The sequence below is a fragment of the Pinus tabuliformis genome, chromosome 2_2, assembly GCF_031772625.1.
Source record: "Pinus tabuliformis cultivar Carrire ecotype Pingquan chromosome 2_2, CPIR1, whole genome shotgun sequence".
NCBI lineage: Eukaryota > Viridiplantae > Streptophyta > Pinopsida > Pinales > Pinaceae > Pinus > Pinus tabuliformis.
In genome coordinates this window covers 1,269,006,716-1,269,021,990 of record NC_142300.1, presented here as the reverse complement: position 1 = coordinate 1,269,021,990, position 15,275 = coordinate 1,269,006,716, and the positions used below count along the sequence as shown (strand labels likewise).

Sequence of the window (15,275 nt, the reverse complement as noted above, 5' to 3'; positions counted from 1 at the left end):
ACAAACTAGGCAATTCAATTCGCTGCCCAGATTTTAGCAGGGAAGGTGATGTGAAAATGCCACGTAGATGAAGTTTTGGTGTGTACGAGCTTTTTCCCTTATAGAGGCAGTAATACGATTAGCTGCAAATAATGCATCGAATCCATTATCTGTAATAATAACACAATAATCTACATAGTTCAATGGAGCGGAAAAACCTCCACAGACCACGTCACCTAATACATCGAATAATATAATATCATATTCGTAAAATGCATTTAATTCTTTTAACAACGTTACAGTTTCTCCCACCACATATCCTCCACACCCGACTCCTGCGGGTGGACCCCCTGCTTCCACACAATCCACCCCTCCATAACCCTTGTGAATTACATCTTCGGGCCAAATATCCTCATAATGATAATCCTTGGATTGTAAAGTATCTATAATTGTAGGTATTAGAAATCCTATAAGAGTAAAAGGTTTCCCTTGCTGCACAGTGCATGAAAGGCATACAATTCAATTGGGCAAGGTACCTCGGTCAAGAGTTCCTAGCGAACTATCAAGAAGCCCCAAATGAAACCAAGTCATTCCACTACGCTTGGTTGTTGCTGTCATGTGTGCTCATTGCATGGAGATTGTCAGAGGATAGCCAATTTCCTTCGCTCAAGGAAGGATTGCTGGAGGCAGCGCAATTCACCTCCTTATGGTCTACAAAGGATGTCGCGCAGATTACAGAGACAAAGATATTTTGTATTTTTGTGGAAATGGATCTCCGTATGGAAATCAATCAGCGTCTGACATTTTCCCAATTCATGCAGCTGTCAGCGTATGATGCATTCAAGGCTGACTTCCACAGAGTCTATATCCAAGTGCTTAAGGATCTAGGGAAGAAATGGCACTAGTTGCCCTATTTGGTGTCAGAAATGGATGTGTAGGAGGTTGTAGCGCCATGGCCTGCAGAGTGGCACGCCCTGTCAGAATTAGATGTTGGAACAAGCACGGGTGTGGAAATTTCTATTGTGAAGAAAAGAAAGGAGGCAGCTAAGAAAGTAGCATGTACCCTAACAGAAAAGAAAAAGAAGGAAGTTGCAGAAAAGGCTCTCATAGAACACGAACTCGCTGATAAGAAGCAATTGGAACAAAAGCAGTGCAAGTCATAGAAAGGTGATAAGTCACCTTCACCAGAGACAGAGGAAGAAGAGATTTCAGGACAAGACAATGGAGGTGATGAAGGGCAGTGCACCCCCTTCATTTTGAAAAGACGTGGCATGGAGTAGGAAGGAGGAATGTGTAAGAAGAAGAAATATGATAGAACACGGTTGATCCCATGGTATTAACAGAGGGAGATCTTGATGAGATCAACGATAAAATTTGGGACACCGCCACAGAAGTGTTGCAAAAGTTAGAGAAGCAATACATGCAAATGCTTGGGGGCGTCCAGAAGGATCTACGTGAATTGCATCTCCAAGCAACCAGAATCAAGGAAGATTTCGGGAAAGCGAGTGGTGCACAAAGAAATTTTGGATGAGGAAAAAGTACAGTTGTAAAGATGACCTGGTCGCAGGATGTGAGAGTCTTCCCCTTGCTTGAAGGTTCAGTCTTCACTAACACAGATGAACAACGTGCACTGCTTCAAAAAGTCACAAACATGGGACTAAACCTTGTCACATTGTCACTTGAATCTTTACATGCATTACTTCAGGGAGTCATGGAAGAGCTCAGGATTAGATAACAACAAGCACTCACTACTGTCAATGAGTTTAAAGTCAACAATCAAAAATTGTTCATTGAAAAGACGTGGGCTCTAAAAGAAAAGGAGGCCCTGCAGGTGCATAGTTCATGTCTGGAGTCAGTAGTAGCAGAGGCATGCAAAACAGTGCCTGAGCTTCACATCCTAGAGGATGCATAGCCAGAAGCCAAAATAAAAAAACTAGACACTAGTGTGCGTGAGGCTAAAGTAGAAGTTGGACAAGTCACTTTCAAGTTCAACATGAATATTGCAGATTTGTAGTTAAAAGTTGCAGCCCACAACTCCATCTGAGGTCAGGGAGCAATGTTGAGTTGCAATTAAGGAAGGCATGGCTACCTTAGATGCCACATCTGCTAACACTATGATGCTGTTTGATCAGGCTATGGAGTTGTTGACCAATCTGCAGGAGGACCCTAACCTGCAGACATTAAACACAGAGGTAAGGGAGAGGCAGTGCCAATATGATGAGGTCAGGGCGACTATGAGCACCTTAGCACCAACACAACGCCTTCCCAAATTACAGGAAGGAAAACAACTATTTGCATAGGTAGAGGAAGCACAGAAGAAGGAGGCCTTGCTAAAGGCCAGGTTGCAACCTTGGTTGGAGGAGGCTTATCAGGTCACGACTTCCATTCAAGATGATATTAAGAGGCTGCAACATACACAAAAAACGATGCAGCTGGCAGTAGAGGGACCAACCACTGAAAACTTGATCGAGAAGGTTCAATAGGCAGCGGCATAGAGCATTGTTGAAGTTGTAGTGATCCAGGTGGAGTTGGGAGGTCTTCACAGTAAGATCGCAGTGCCAACAGAGTGACTCGAGGGCGAGTCACGATCTTTGTGTTGGGGGCCTATTGGGATGGGGTCCCCTAGGTTATTTTGGGGTTTAGATAACCTAAATTTTGGTACAGTTTTGTAAATAATGTAAAGTATCTGCGATTTGTGGATGCGGAGCGCGTAGATGAATAGGAGTCAAAGGGGCTTAGCCCCTTGTTTTATGTAAAGTTTTGAGTCAGTTTTGAGAACCACCCATGGTTCGCGGACCATAGCATTGTATGAAAGGTCTATAAATAGTGAGTCTCAGTGAAGGGACAAGTAGATTTAGAAGAAAAACAGGGAGAAAAGATAGAGAATTGGGTCGATTGAAGAGTCTCATACAGGAGCTAGGGCAGGAAGTCTTTGCTTCCTACGCTTAGATAGGGAAAGAAAGGCTTCGTAGTTGAATGCACGGAGGCCTAGGTAGAGTTTGCAGCTGAGTGTGTAGACCCCTGCAATTGTGTGCGTAGGGTAGTTTGTGTCTATAACCTTGAATTGAAGATCAATAAAGATAGTTTTCCGAAGAATTACCGAGTATTTTGTTTATCTCTGTTAATATTATATACTGCTGATGAATGATTTTTTTATGAGATATTGATGGAATGTTACGCGGTTCTTTTGAATAAGCCTTAATAATGTACGCAATGCATGTTTAAATACTTACGCGAAGACTCTGGTAATTTATTTTATGTTTACTAATGACTTAAGTAAATATGTGTGAACACTAATTTAGGATTGCTCTCTAATGCGCATAAGTAGGCAAATTGATTGTTAGAGGTCTGCAAGGACTAATCGTAGACCTTCACGAAGGTATGAAATTTGTTTTAATAGAGTTGCAGCAATGTGCCCTAAGAGTTTATCGATCTGCGCGAAGGCAGATCTAAGGCGTTGGAAGACATCACACTAGTCTTTGGATGCAGAAACTTGGTTCTTGCATCCCCCCATACTGCTTTGAGTGAGACTGCAGCCTGTGCTACACGGGTTGTTGCCGAAAGGGCCAGTAGTGTAGGGTTTTGTTGGTTGGCACAGCTAACTCTGAACCTAGGTTAGGACCCCCTAAGCCAACACTTCTCGGTTGAGATCATGCACATTGTATTTCTACAGTGTCAGATTTTGCAAGTTGGTCTCCAGTAAATAGACAACATTTCCCTCTATGCGTAGCAATCTATGGAATCGTACTTTGCAAGTATGGTCCATTGATTGATGCCTATGAGGTACAAGTCGACTCTTGAGTTTGGTGTTGGTGTCACTATGAATTTCGCTTTTCTCTTAAAAGTTTGCATAGGTCAGCCTCACACTCCATTGATGGATCTTGTCTGATTATATAATTATACCTACAATTGTTTTTTATGGATATGCCAACTGTTATGTCAGTTATTTTTATAACTACTTTCTGTTAATGGTATAGATTTAGGTTAAGTAGAAGAAAAACAGAAAACAAAAAATGTAATAATTTAATAATTAATTTTATTTATTAATTTATTTATGAAATAGTTACTTTTTTACATATTGGTCGGTTAGCTATTAATAGTTTACAATTAACTTATTCTAAATATTATTTATGCAATGTATTTTCAAATGTAGACATTGTTAACAAGTGACTTGAAAACATGACCCTACAATGTTGTTAACTGAATTGCTCCTGGTGATCAGATATCTTCAATAACAAATGGACCGAGCCATGCAACTTCAAGTATTTTCAGTTTTCCTTTCACATGGATGTCTCATAATAGTATTAATTTTCCAACTTGGAAGTATTTAGATTGTATATTTCGATCATGCCACGTTTTTTATTGGTCCTTGCTAATTTGTTGATGATATATCACATGCAGTCAGTCTTCTTCCAATTGCTGCAATTGTCTAAATCATTATGCCTGTAATTTTGAATTATATTTAAGTATCGTCGACACAGCTTGCGCGTCTGCTGAACAATGAAATGGTACAACACCTTCCTATCCGAAAATAAGTTTAAATGGCATCGACCCTATTCACTGTTTATAAGTTATGTGATATGCCCATAAAATTGTTTGAATCTTTTCGTCCTAGACATCCTTTTATATGTTGCATATTTCCAATAATATTTTGTGTAGAGTTTTATTAAATGACTCAACCTCACCATTTGCTTGGGGGTGGTATGCAATAGTTTTTCTATGTTCAATCATGAAGTTTTCTGTAAGTACTTCAATTGTTCCATTAACAAAGTGTGTTCCTCTATTTCTAATGAGGACTAGGGGCAGCCAAAAAGCATCACTATATTTTCATATATAAATTTGGATGCAACTTCCTTAGTGCATGATACCCGGTTCTACTTCTGCCCATTTTGTTACATATTCAACCATAATGATGATGTACTTTGAACCTATTCTTTTTCTCTCTTAGGGAATGGGACGACAAATTTGATCCCCCATATTTGAAATGGTAGAGATGGAATTATGGAATTTAATGACATTTGATTTTTTGGAAGGGGTCGACCAGTTCTTTGACATATGTCACATTTTTGTATGTGTTGGGGACAATCAAGAAATATAGTTGGCCACCACAACCCAACTTGCATTATTTTGTGGGTATTCGTGTCTCCCTAGTAATGTCCTCCAAACCCCCCTTTGTGGGCTTCATCGATGATAGCTTCTCTTCCATGTTTAAGGACACACATCCGGAGTACTTCTTCAATTCCTAGTTTATAGAGTTGCCCATTTATTAATGTGTATGATGTTGCTTTAACTGTTAAAATATTTTTCTTTTTTTCAATTAATCCTTTTGGTCGTTTAATTATGTGGAGAAATTTTTCTATTTCGGCGAGTTCGGCGGGGACTCCTTCAATCTTGAATAGGTGAGCATTGGGAAGATTGTAATCAATCTCCGTCGGTTACACTTGTAATTTTAATTGAGATAAATGATCAGGGCCAACATTTTGTTTCCCAGGTCGGATGATAACTTCAAATTTAAATTCCTGAAATAACAATAGCCATCGGAAAATCTTTCCTTTATGCACATGTTTGTTGACGAGGTATTTTAAATCTTGATGATCTGTATAAAATATGAAAGGATTTTCCAAAAGGTAATGCCAGAATTTTTGTAGAGAAATATCATTACTAAGGCTTCACACTTTGTCATTGAATAGTCTCTTTTGAATTTGTTAAGCTTACCACTGGCATAATAATTTGGGTGATCTATTAATTCTTCATCGAGTTATTTTGAGACTACCCCGACTACCATATTTGATGCATCAACATGAACGTGAAATTGTTTAGACTGACCTGGGAATTTACAAATTGAAGCTTCGACCAATTTCTTCTTTAATAAATGAAACGATTTGTCACACTTGTTAGACCAATTAAAAGGAACATCTTTTTTCAGGAGTTCATCAATTGGGAATTTTATGTCGAAGTAGTGTCTAATGAATTGACTGTAATACCCTGTTTGTCCTAAAAATATTTTAATCTGCTTCTGGTTAACTAGAGGTTTCAAATCTAGAATTACCTTTATTTTCACCATATCAACTTTAATTTTGTATTTGGAAACAATGTGACCCAGTAGTATTCCAATAGGAGTTGCAAAGATACAATTTTTTATATTGAGGGGTAACCATATATTTCAACACCTTTCGAACAGTAGCCTTAACCATTGAATATGATCCTTTAGTAGTGTGTAGACTGTCCAGCCATCAAATAAAATAACCATGGTATTATAGATGTATTCCTGAAATGTCTTAACGACAATTCTCAAGAATACAGTTGGTGCATTTTTTAATTCGAACGACATTAATCTTTACCCAAAAGAGAAAATTATGTATCAAATGATGTTTCTTCTCGGTATTCTTATTCTATGGCCACTTGATTCTACCCTCAAAATCCATCTATAAAGGAATAACATTCATGTCTTGCTACTTCATTAATGATTTTTTCGGCAAAAGGAGTTGGAAATGGATTGGTAATTGTTATCTTATTTAATCCGTAATAGTATACACATATGTTAAGCCTTGTCAGTGTTGAAGAATCTATGGCATCTAGGTATAATGAGATTCTTTTGACAATGATAACTATTTTTTAAGAACTTTTTGTTTTTTCTTATTAACATAATCTTATCTTATTATTATTAATGTGTGATCTCTTTCTTCATCAAACAGTTACCAAAAACAAAAGAGACAAGAACACAAGATGTTGGCTCTCATCCAGGGAAAAACCTCTCTCTCCTAAAGGGGAAAACACGTCTGCAGGTTTCTCTTATTGAAGCTTCAATTGGAAAATCCCAAACCCTAAACCCTTGACCTGTAGATCCTCCAAGCACAAGACACCGTCTCTCTTCCTTTTGTTCTTGAATCAATGCCTCCTTCTTCTTTACACCTTGATCTTCTTCCTTCACACTTCTTCTGGCAACTGATATCTCTTTTTTCGACAACTGCAGAAACCCTAGGTCTCCTTAGAGACCCCTTCTTCTTTTGTGCCTTCCTTTCCTTCGCTTTGTAATCTTCCTTTTCCTTGACACTTGGACTAGGTAACGTGCCTCTCCTTCTGGTGTATTTCTGAGTTAGAGGTTGATCCTCTTAACTCTACTACAGATCTAATTTCTTCACATGTTTGGTTGATCTAAGGCTTGAGATGGACCTTTTTAGTTGCTCGCTTCCATCACTATATGTGGGACCTCCTTCGCTTGAGATGGAGGCCTATTTGGAATCAAAATATATTATGTTATTTCCCTTATGGATTTGATGTGACTACAGAACTATCCTCCTTTCTTCGCACGTGTGATAGAATTAGACCCTATAACAGTCCTCCCAAACTTGGTTTATTTTTCTTCTTCTTCATGGCCCTAGAACAGTCCTCCCAAACTCGGTTTATTTTTCTTCTTCTTCACAGCCCTAGAATCATCTCAATGCTCCTTTTTTGCACCTCTTTTTCATCCTTACTTCTTTGCTTAATTCAAAGATGAGTGGTGATCCTTTTGTGAGGTCAAACTTCCCTATATATAGGATATTGTCCCTCCTATTTGGGCCAACTTGAGCTAGTGAGGCTGACATGTCCTTAAGTGTACCAATACTTCATTTTTGAGATGACTTTGAAGAGGATACTTGTCTTTGCTTTGGAGGATCACCTTAAACATATTTATTTGACTCTAATACATTTGTTTACATAGTGTAACATGCCCACATGGGTCTTCAATAATTACATTGACTCTTTGACTTTCCTAAAAGCACTTAAACATGTGCTTGTCCTATGTAATGAGAAAGAAACTCATTTTTACAATTTAGAAAAATAATAATTCTTTTCTTTTACCAGTACAAAGATCAAAATTTTATTTATGAAGACCGAACCTAGTTACATTTTCTTCAACACTACCTATTAACTAGGGAGGTATTCATAAATCATTTTCCAAGGTGTTTGGACATTTTCAATCTGAATAACTCACATAAGAGAAATTGGATTGGCAATCCATCTATTATAGAATCATAGTAACCAACATTGTTTTCATAGCAAGGCCTTGACAAAAAACTCTATCTCTCAATAGATCAGAGCACAATGTTGGCAAGACCAATGACTATAAACACCTTCATCATTTTCTCTCAAGGTACATACCCACCCAAGTGTTCACTAAGTATGACCTTCTAGGACTATTCTTATCTTGGGTTTCCAGCCCTCAAAGAATATTGGTCCTCTTGCATACTCTTATCTTGGATGCCCTACACATCCTCAAAGAGCATCGAATGCCATATGATTACCCAATCCTCCATTCCTTCTTCCCAAGTGAAGACAAGAATATTGTGTCTATCTCTCCCTCACAACTAGGGAAGATATGCCCATTCCTGTAAAGGAATGTACCCAAGCTCCCTCTGACCAAGGACTTGCCCAAGCTCTCTCTTAGGAACTTTCCAAAGCTCAGGGAGTTTCTAGATCTCCCTCTCAACTAGGGACTCTCCTTTTTCATTAAAAACTTCTTCTTGTGGGTCCTTAAATTGCTTGATTAATTTCTTTCCTTGATGTCATTAATTCACTCTAGCTTCTTCTTTGTAGGGGATCAACCATTGATCACTTTCCTTCTTAGTTCGTCATGTCATTCCTTTCTCCATGTAAAGTGGCCTTTGATACATATCTGGAACCTTCTTCATATGACTACTTCTTCCTCATCATGTTCATTATAGAAATTTCCATCCACCACATGAATGTTAGTTGTACTTGCACTTACAACCCTTGATCTAGTAGCCCTCCGTGAACCTATCCAGATATTATTCAAGAAATCAAAGCATAGCATTAAATCAGATAGTACCTTACGAGACGGATTTCCATCATGCCATCTTGTTGGCTTGAATCATCAGCATCCTGCATTTTCACATCTCCAAGGCCTTTCCAGGTGTCAAGGGTCATTTGATCTTTTTCTTCCTTTGTCAGAATTCTCGTGCCTTTTTCCAGGAGATGCTTTCAACAAATCTATAGAGCGTTGATTCCTAGTGTCCATGGTGTCCTTTTTATCCCTAATCTCTTTATCTCATATACATCTTTATAGATTTTCTTTGTCAACCACCTCATACTCCATATGAAGACATTTCTCATGTTGACCTTTATTAGTGAGTGAACCATGCCTTCGTGCATTTTCTTTAATGAAAGAGATCTACCCTGTCCTTGACCATGCTAGCAGAGCAATTCCCCATGCTTATTGATACAAATTATGACATGAATTGGAAAAAATAGATGCATACATACCTCATCTTAGTTCTTTCCTTGATCATCTCAGCTTCCTCTGATAGCTTCCTAGATTGAGATTACCTCAATTTCCTTTGTTTTGCTACATCTTTCCTTGCTTACATATCATCCTTTCTTGAATCCCCATAACTAGAGTTCTTATCAAGACATCTTCTTTTTCCTGAAATTCATGAACCCTCTAGTGAAGATTTCACTAGAGGATCCTTGTAGTCCTCATCCTACAAATGCTCCTTTTTGTTGATGATAGTGGCCTTCTAAGATGATTCTTCTTGATCATGATCATTCCTTTATGCATTGATGAGGTTATCCAATGGCTACATCCTTCCTACATGAATATCTTTATCTGATCTATCTCTACATAATGCTAATATATCCCTGAAGATTCCATTCTCATATATCATGCATTCTATCCTACTGTTGCGTGTTCCTATGATACCCAAAACTTTAAAGAAGAGTTATGTGAAATTGATCTCAACCATAGTAGAGATCGAGAGGGTCCTTCTTCTACTGCTTCTTATCTTCTTATTTCACTTCTTGGGTAATGTGGGCTTCTTCTCATTTTCTCTTATTGTTTTCCTTCTTGAACTTAGGACAATCCCTCTTATAGTGTCCATATTCTTGGCAGCCAAAGCATTGGACTTTGGACATATCTATTTTACCTTTTCTTTGTGAACCAAACTTGCCAAATTTCCCTTTTCTCTTGGCCATAGCATAAAATGCTTTATCCTTTGATCCCACATAATCCTTGGCTTTGAGTCTAGTCTCCTCATCTTTGCATAGAGACCAAAGTTTGTTCAATGGGGTAGCTTCCTTCTTGGCATATATACTTGATGTGAAGTTTCCCCATTCCTTAGGTAATGCATTGAGCACCACAGTTTCATTTATCTGTCTGACATAACTACTCTTAGTTCTTGCAGTTGGTCTCTCATCTCACAGACCTTCATAAAGTGGGGAGTTATTCTTTATTCCTTAGATATTTTCATTTTATATAATTCATTACTCAACGATATCACTTCTCCAGTTGTACTAACTGAGAATATATCCACCAGCTTATCATAGATTTCTTTAGACGTTTCAAGTTTGGAAACATAAGGAATGAGAGGGTCCTTGATGAATTCTATCAGAATCCTTTGATCCCTTGTTTCATTATTATTATATTTTTCTAGGGCTTGAGTTTGTTCCCTAGCAGGAATATTTACACTCCCTTTGATGTAGTCCAGAAGCTCATTTTCTTTGAGAAGTAGATAAATGCTCTTTTCCATGTGTTAGTGCTTGAATCTGCCTTAGGCTGAAGGAAGGCAGGATTTCAAGGTAACATCAAACCAAGCTCAGCCTCGTAGCTAGCCCTACGAGGACAGGAGAGGGCTCTCTCCGAGTCTATCTCGGCAAAAGAAATCCAATAGGGCCTAAGATGACCCAAATGCAAAACTGATAATGATTTTAGGCTAGTAAACAGATATGAAAGAGATAATTCAATAAACGACTGAGTTTTCTGGGCTGTATGGGACAAGGACAGCATGAGCATAGATTTAACCAGAGGCACAGGATATTTCAAAAGGTGAGATAGGCATGAGGCTTTAGCAATCAAATTGAATTTAAATGGGGTGAAAAGACTGTTTAAGAAGACTGAAAAGGGCATTAATGTATGAATCCTTTCCAGGAAGAAGAAAACACATAAAGTCTGAACACTTCCTCAAGGCAGAGCAACGACTGAATTCTACCTTTCTCACTTAAAAGTATTCAGCTGGAAATGATCATGAATGAACTGCAAAACATAACAAAGACATATGAAACATAAAGTGAGAAACACATGCTAAATTCATACCGCAAGAATCTTATAAATCAGAGTTGCACCATTTAATTAATTCTCTGTCAAAACTGTACAGTGATAGTGCTGGGTTTTTTCCTCCCACGCTTTTTCTCAGAACTCCACCCCTTCACAAATGATTTTCAATACAATATATAACTCATAGCCGGGGAAAGAAAATCGATGAGAATCAGGGGCAGTTTCCCCTAAAATCATGAAAATAGGAAAAGTTCTGCTCTAAAAAAGGAGCAGTGTTACATATTGTTTTTCTCTGGTGACCAATTAAAAATCAAAAACTATAACGTGGATCCCATGAAATCATGATTGAGGATAAAAATGGGTGAGCGTTCCTATCTCCCTGCCGCAGTAGATGTTCTGCGTTCTAATTTTGGCTTTCGGTCCTTTCACCTTCCCACTACCGTTTGAATAAAACCGATTTTTTAATAAAAATGGTTTTCCACTAAAATTTTGCCTTTAATGAATGCACCCAACTGCAATTCTCCTTTAATACCATGTGCATCCAAATCTCAACAAATTCATTACTGTTTAAATTCAGCTCCAACCGAAAAGACATTGGTGTTTTCCAACCATACATCAGTCTGAGCTGTCTCCAACGAATCACAAAATACATCTATGGCAATTGCATCGAAATACTTTCACCAAGATTATGATTTCATTCCATATGTTGAGACAAAGTATGTTCGCACTGAGATCATGACTTTATAATGATGCTGTGGCTATCTATTTTCAGGACCATCATTGTTATTTTGACTGCGTTCCAATTGTGTCTAGCAAATACTGCATTCAATTATGACTGTGTTCCACATTTTCAAGAGACGGTGACTGAGGTATGCAGCGAATTTGGTCCTGAGATTATTATCATTATGGAGGAGACGGAAGAGACAGAGCATCTGCTGAGATAGAGCATTGAGACATAAATGTCGAGACAACATTTGCATGGAGTTCAGGCTGCCAAGAAAGAGTGTCGAGATCAGGCTTTGCATGACACTGTCATACCCATCGAAAATCATAGAATCCTTCTTCCATCGAAGCATTGGGAGATTTATTTATCTATTGTGCCATCGAAGTTTCAGAACTGCATCCGAATTTTCTTGCTTTGACTCGTGTTTTCCTTTATAAAGAACATTTATTTCTCCACTTTCCGAATTACGAAATGCATAGAGATCATGATCAACATTCACCAACTGCTCTGAGGCTTCTTCATTGGTCATTAGTGGCATTCAAAGTATTTCGCCTGAACCACCTCATTAAATAAATCAATTTCTTCATAACGCGTGTCCTTGACATCACCCAAATCGTCAGATTCTTTGTCAGGCATATCCTTGACATCTAACAATTCTGAGAGAAACTCCCAAGGCTTAGGCTGTTTGCACATCTTGGATGGACGACCATGGCCCCCATCTTCCTCTTTGATCTTCCTCAACTTTCTCCGAATAATATCCGAGACAATGTCTATGCTGGCATAGATGGTTTCAGCCTCCTCTTCAGCTCTTACAACTCCATGTTTTTTGTTTTGTGAAGATGGTTACCTCACACCGCCTGATTTTCGGGCCTTTTCCAATCTCCCCACCTCGAATGGAAAAACAGACATCAAATTCTCTTACCAGGTTGGCATTTTTCTGAACTGCATTGGAAACTTTTTCTTCTACATAAGCCTTCACTGCATCTGTTATCTTCCTTATTTCAGAAATCACTGTACCACCCCTTTCTGTAGCCAAGGCTCTTCCAACATAGTTGAAGAACTGGGAGGTTCAATCAGCTGAGGCTTTTCACATTGCTCCTTCAGCACTGGAGTCCACAGCTAGGCAATCTGTTTCGAAGCATCCACAATCTTTGGAATCTCAGAAAGCAGTTCATCAATGATATCTGATGCAGTGGGCAAACTGGGAACAGAGGATCGATCCAAACCAAGTCGAGCATAAGGGCGCAAGCGAAACTTCAGTAAGTTAGCAGCAGGAATGATACCATGAACCTGGTTCATTTGACCAGAAGCCCCTTCTGACTTGTTTGCAACATTGAGAGAACGAAAACCAGGAACAGGGAAAAGTTGTGGGCAAAGGAAATTAAGCCGTGTTGAAATTCTTGCACTGGACTTTAGAATTGGAAATTCCATGTTCTTTCTTCACGTCCAGCCATAATGTGTTCAGCATCCCCAAATTTCGACATCCATTGCACATATTTTGGATATTTAGTGGCAGAAGCAGGCATGAGATGAAGAACACAATTCACTTGTTTCTGAAGGTTCTCAGATGCATTGTCAGCGCCTGGAAAATAATTCCTAAAAGCAGGTGCAGAGAGAAAATCTGGCAAATGTGAAATAGAAGGGCAATCAACGAGGAGGATAATAGGACCAGGGGATGATGGCCCCATCACATCACCTGGATGTACCATTCCATTCCCATTGTCTGACATCACAGACTTTCCAAGCTGCAGCTCCCGATACTTAGGCCCTGGCTTTAACCCCAGTGCTTGAGCCTTTGAGGGATCAAATTTTCCTTTGATATCAGGCAATTCACAGATGTATACTACAGCAATATCACCAGGCTTATATCTCGCCTGGATTCCCAAGTTAGTTTCTTTAGTTTCATATAACCTATCTGATCCTAAACGAGGATGCTTTTGAGATAAATTTGCACTTTCCTTTTCATTTTTACTATCAACCTCTTTGGAAATCTGTATACTGTTCTTTAGTTCCCTGCAGCTTCCTATAGCATTAGGAAATAGAATAACAACAGATATCTGCACAATCTCATCTTTAACAAGTATAATTGAGTTTGTTGATATGCTTCCATTTGGATTTTGATTCACTGCCCTCTCTTCCGAGACATGCCTTGGACCAAAACTATTGGTGTGAACAACAGCAAAATTTGGAATAAATGACCGCATTGCACCAGTTAAAAATTCTAAATCTGATGGACCCCAGATTTTAACTGTCATTCCATCATCCCCTATGCCAGCCATCGTCAGGAGAAGACCTGGAATGCACCCGTAGTTTCTGAGCAAACCCGTGTAAGAAATATGTGATCTAGAAGCCTTGTGGTGATAACACCACCCTTGTCTGGTCCCCGGTCCACAATTTGATTTTGAATGTGCAGTAAAGCTTCCTGGGCAGGAGACAGACTGTCATTGGGAACTTGATTTAATGATATTATAATAATGCACTCATCAGACCCTGGAACAGAATCGATAGCTCCGATGTTCACACCAATGTCTTCACCCATGCGTTTAATAATACTACCACCCTTCCCAATTACACTGCCAATTTTCTTATTTGGACATAAAACACGAAAAACTAGCTCTTCCACAAATGAAGAGGACCCATGATCAGTCAGATGAGACCCTCTACTTTCAAAAACATATGTTCAGAACTTGCAGACGAGAGTATGGCATTGAATTGGCATAGCCATCAAGGGGACATGCTGCCATGATTATCAAATCCGAGCAAGTTCTGAGCGATTTGTAGCAAGGATTAGCAGTTTCAGGCCTTTCAACTGTATGTGCCGCGCCCTCCATGTGCGCCGCGCCTGTGTAAATTAACACTGCGCTTATTCTCCCAGTGTGCTGCGTGCTCCATGTGCACTGCGCCCAATTTCAATGAGTCGCACTCTGACACCAACACACAGTCACGGCCCTTTCAAACACTATTTTCTCTTCAAACTTCAAACTTGACCTTTCTCTTGAATTTTTCGAATGGCACTTGTTGCAAAGGAATAAATAGCTTTGAAATATCTTGACAAGAGATGGTTTAAATTTTTACTTCTTCAAAACCCCCTTCATAATGTTTTTGACTATGGCACTTTGTCATTTAATGAAACTCTGTCTTTTGGCTTTCTCATTGATTTTCTGGACTCAAAATGATGAAATTGGTTGATTTTTTGCAGGGATATAGGCATATTTTGACTAAGGAAGACCAGGGCTTGCTTTTGAAATATTTTATGGTGGAAAGATACAAGTATTTTGTTACAAAAACTAATTTGACAATTTCTTTTTCAAAACAGAGTTTTGAACAAGAAATGTCCTCGAATATGCTTGAGAATGAAATTTTGAACTGAGAACTTCTTTGAAAACCATCCTCATGGCTTGTGGGTAGTATTTGACATGTTTGAAGACCAACCACTAGACCTAGACTCTGAAAATAACTTTTTTTGACCAAAATAGCATAATGACTATGAATTACTGAAATGAACTTTGATGAACATAGAGA

At 38.7% G+C, this 15,275-nt stretch overlaps 2 pseudogenes; both read right to left on the bottom strand.

The window, feature by feature from the left end:
* Positions 1 to 12,117: 12,117 nt before the first annotated feature.
* LOC149198112 (ribosome-binding factor PSRP1, chloroplastic pseudogene) lies at positions 12,118 to 12,789 on the bottom strand (annotated as a pseudogene).
* LOC149198111 (tRNAse Z TRZ4, mitochondrial pseudogene) lies at positions 12,777 to 14,070 on the bottom strand (annotated as a pseudogene).
* Positions 14,071 to 15,275: the final 1,205 nt, after the last annotated feature.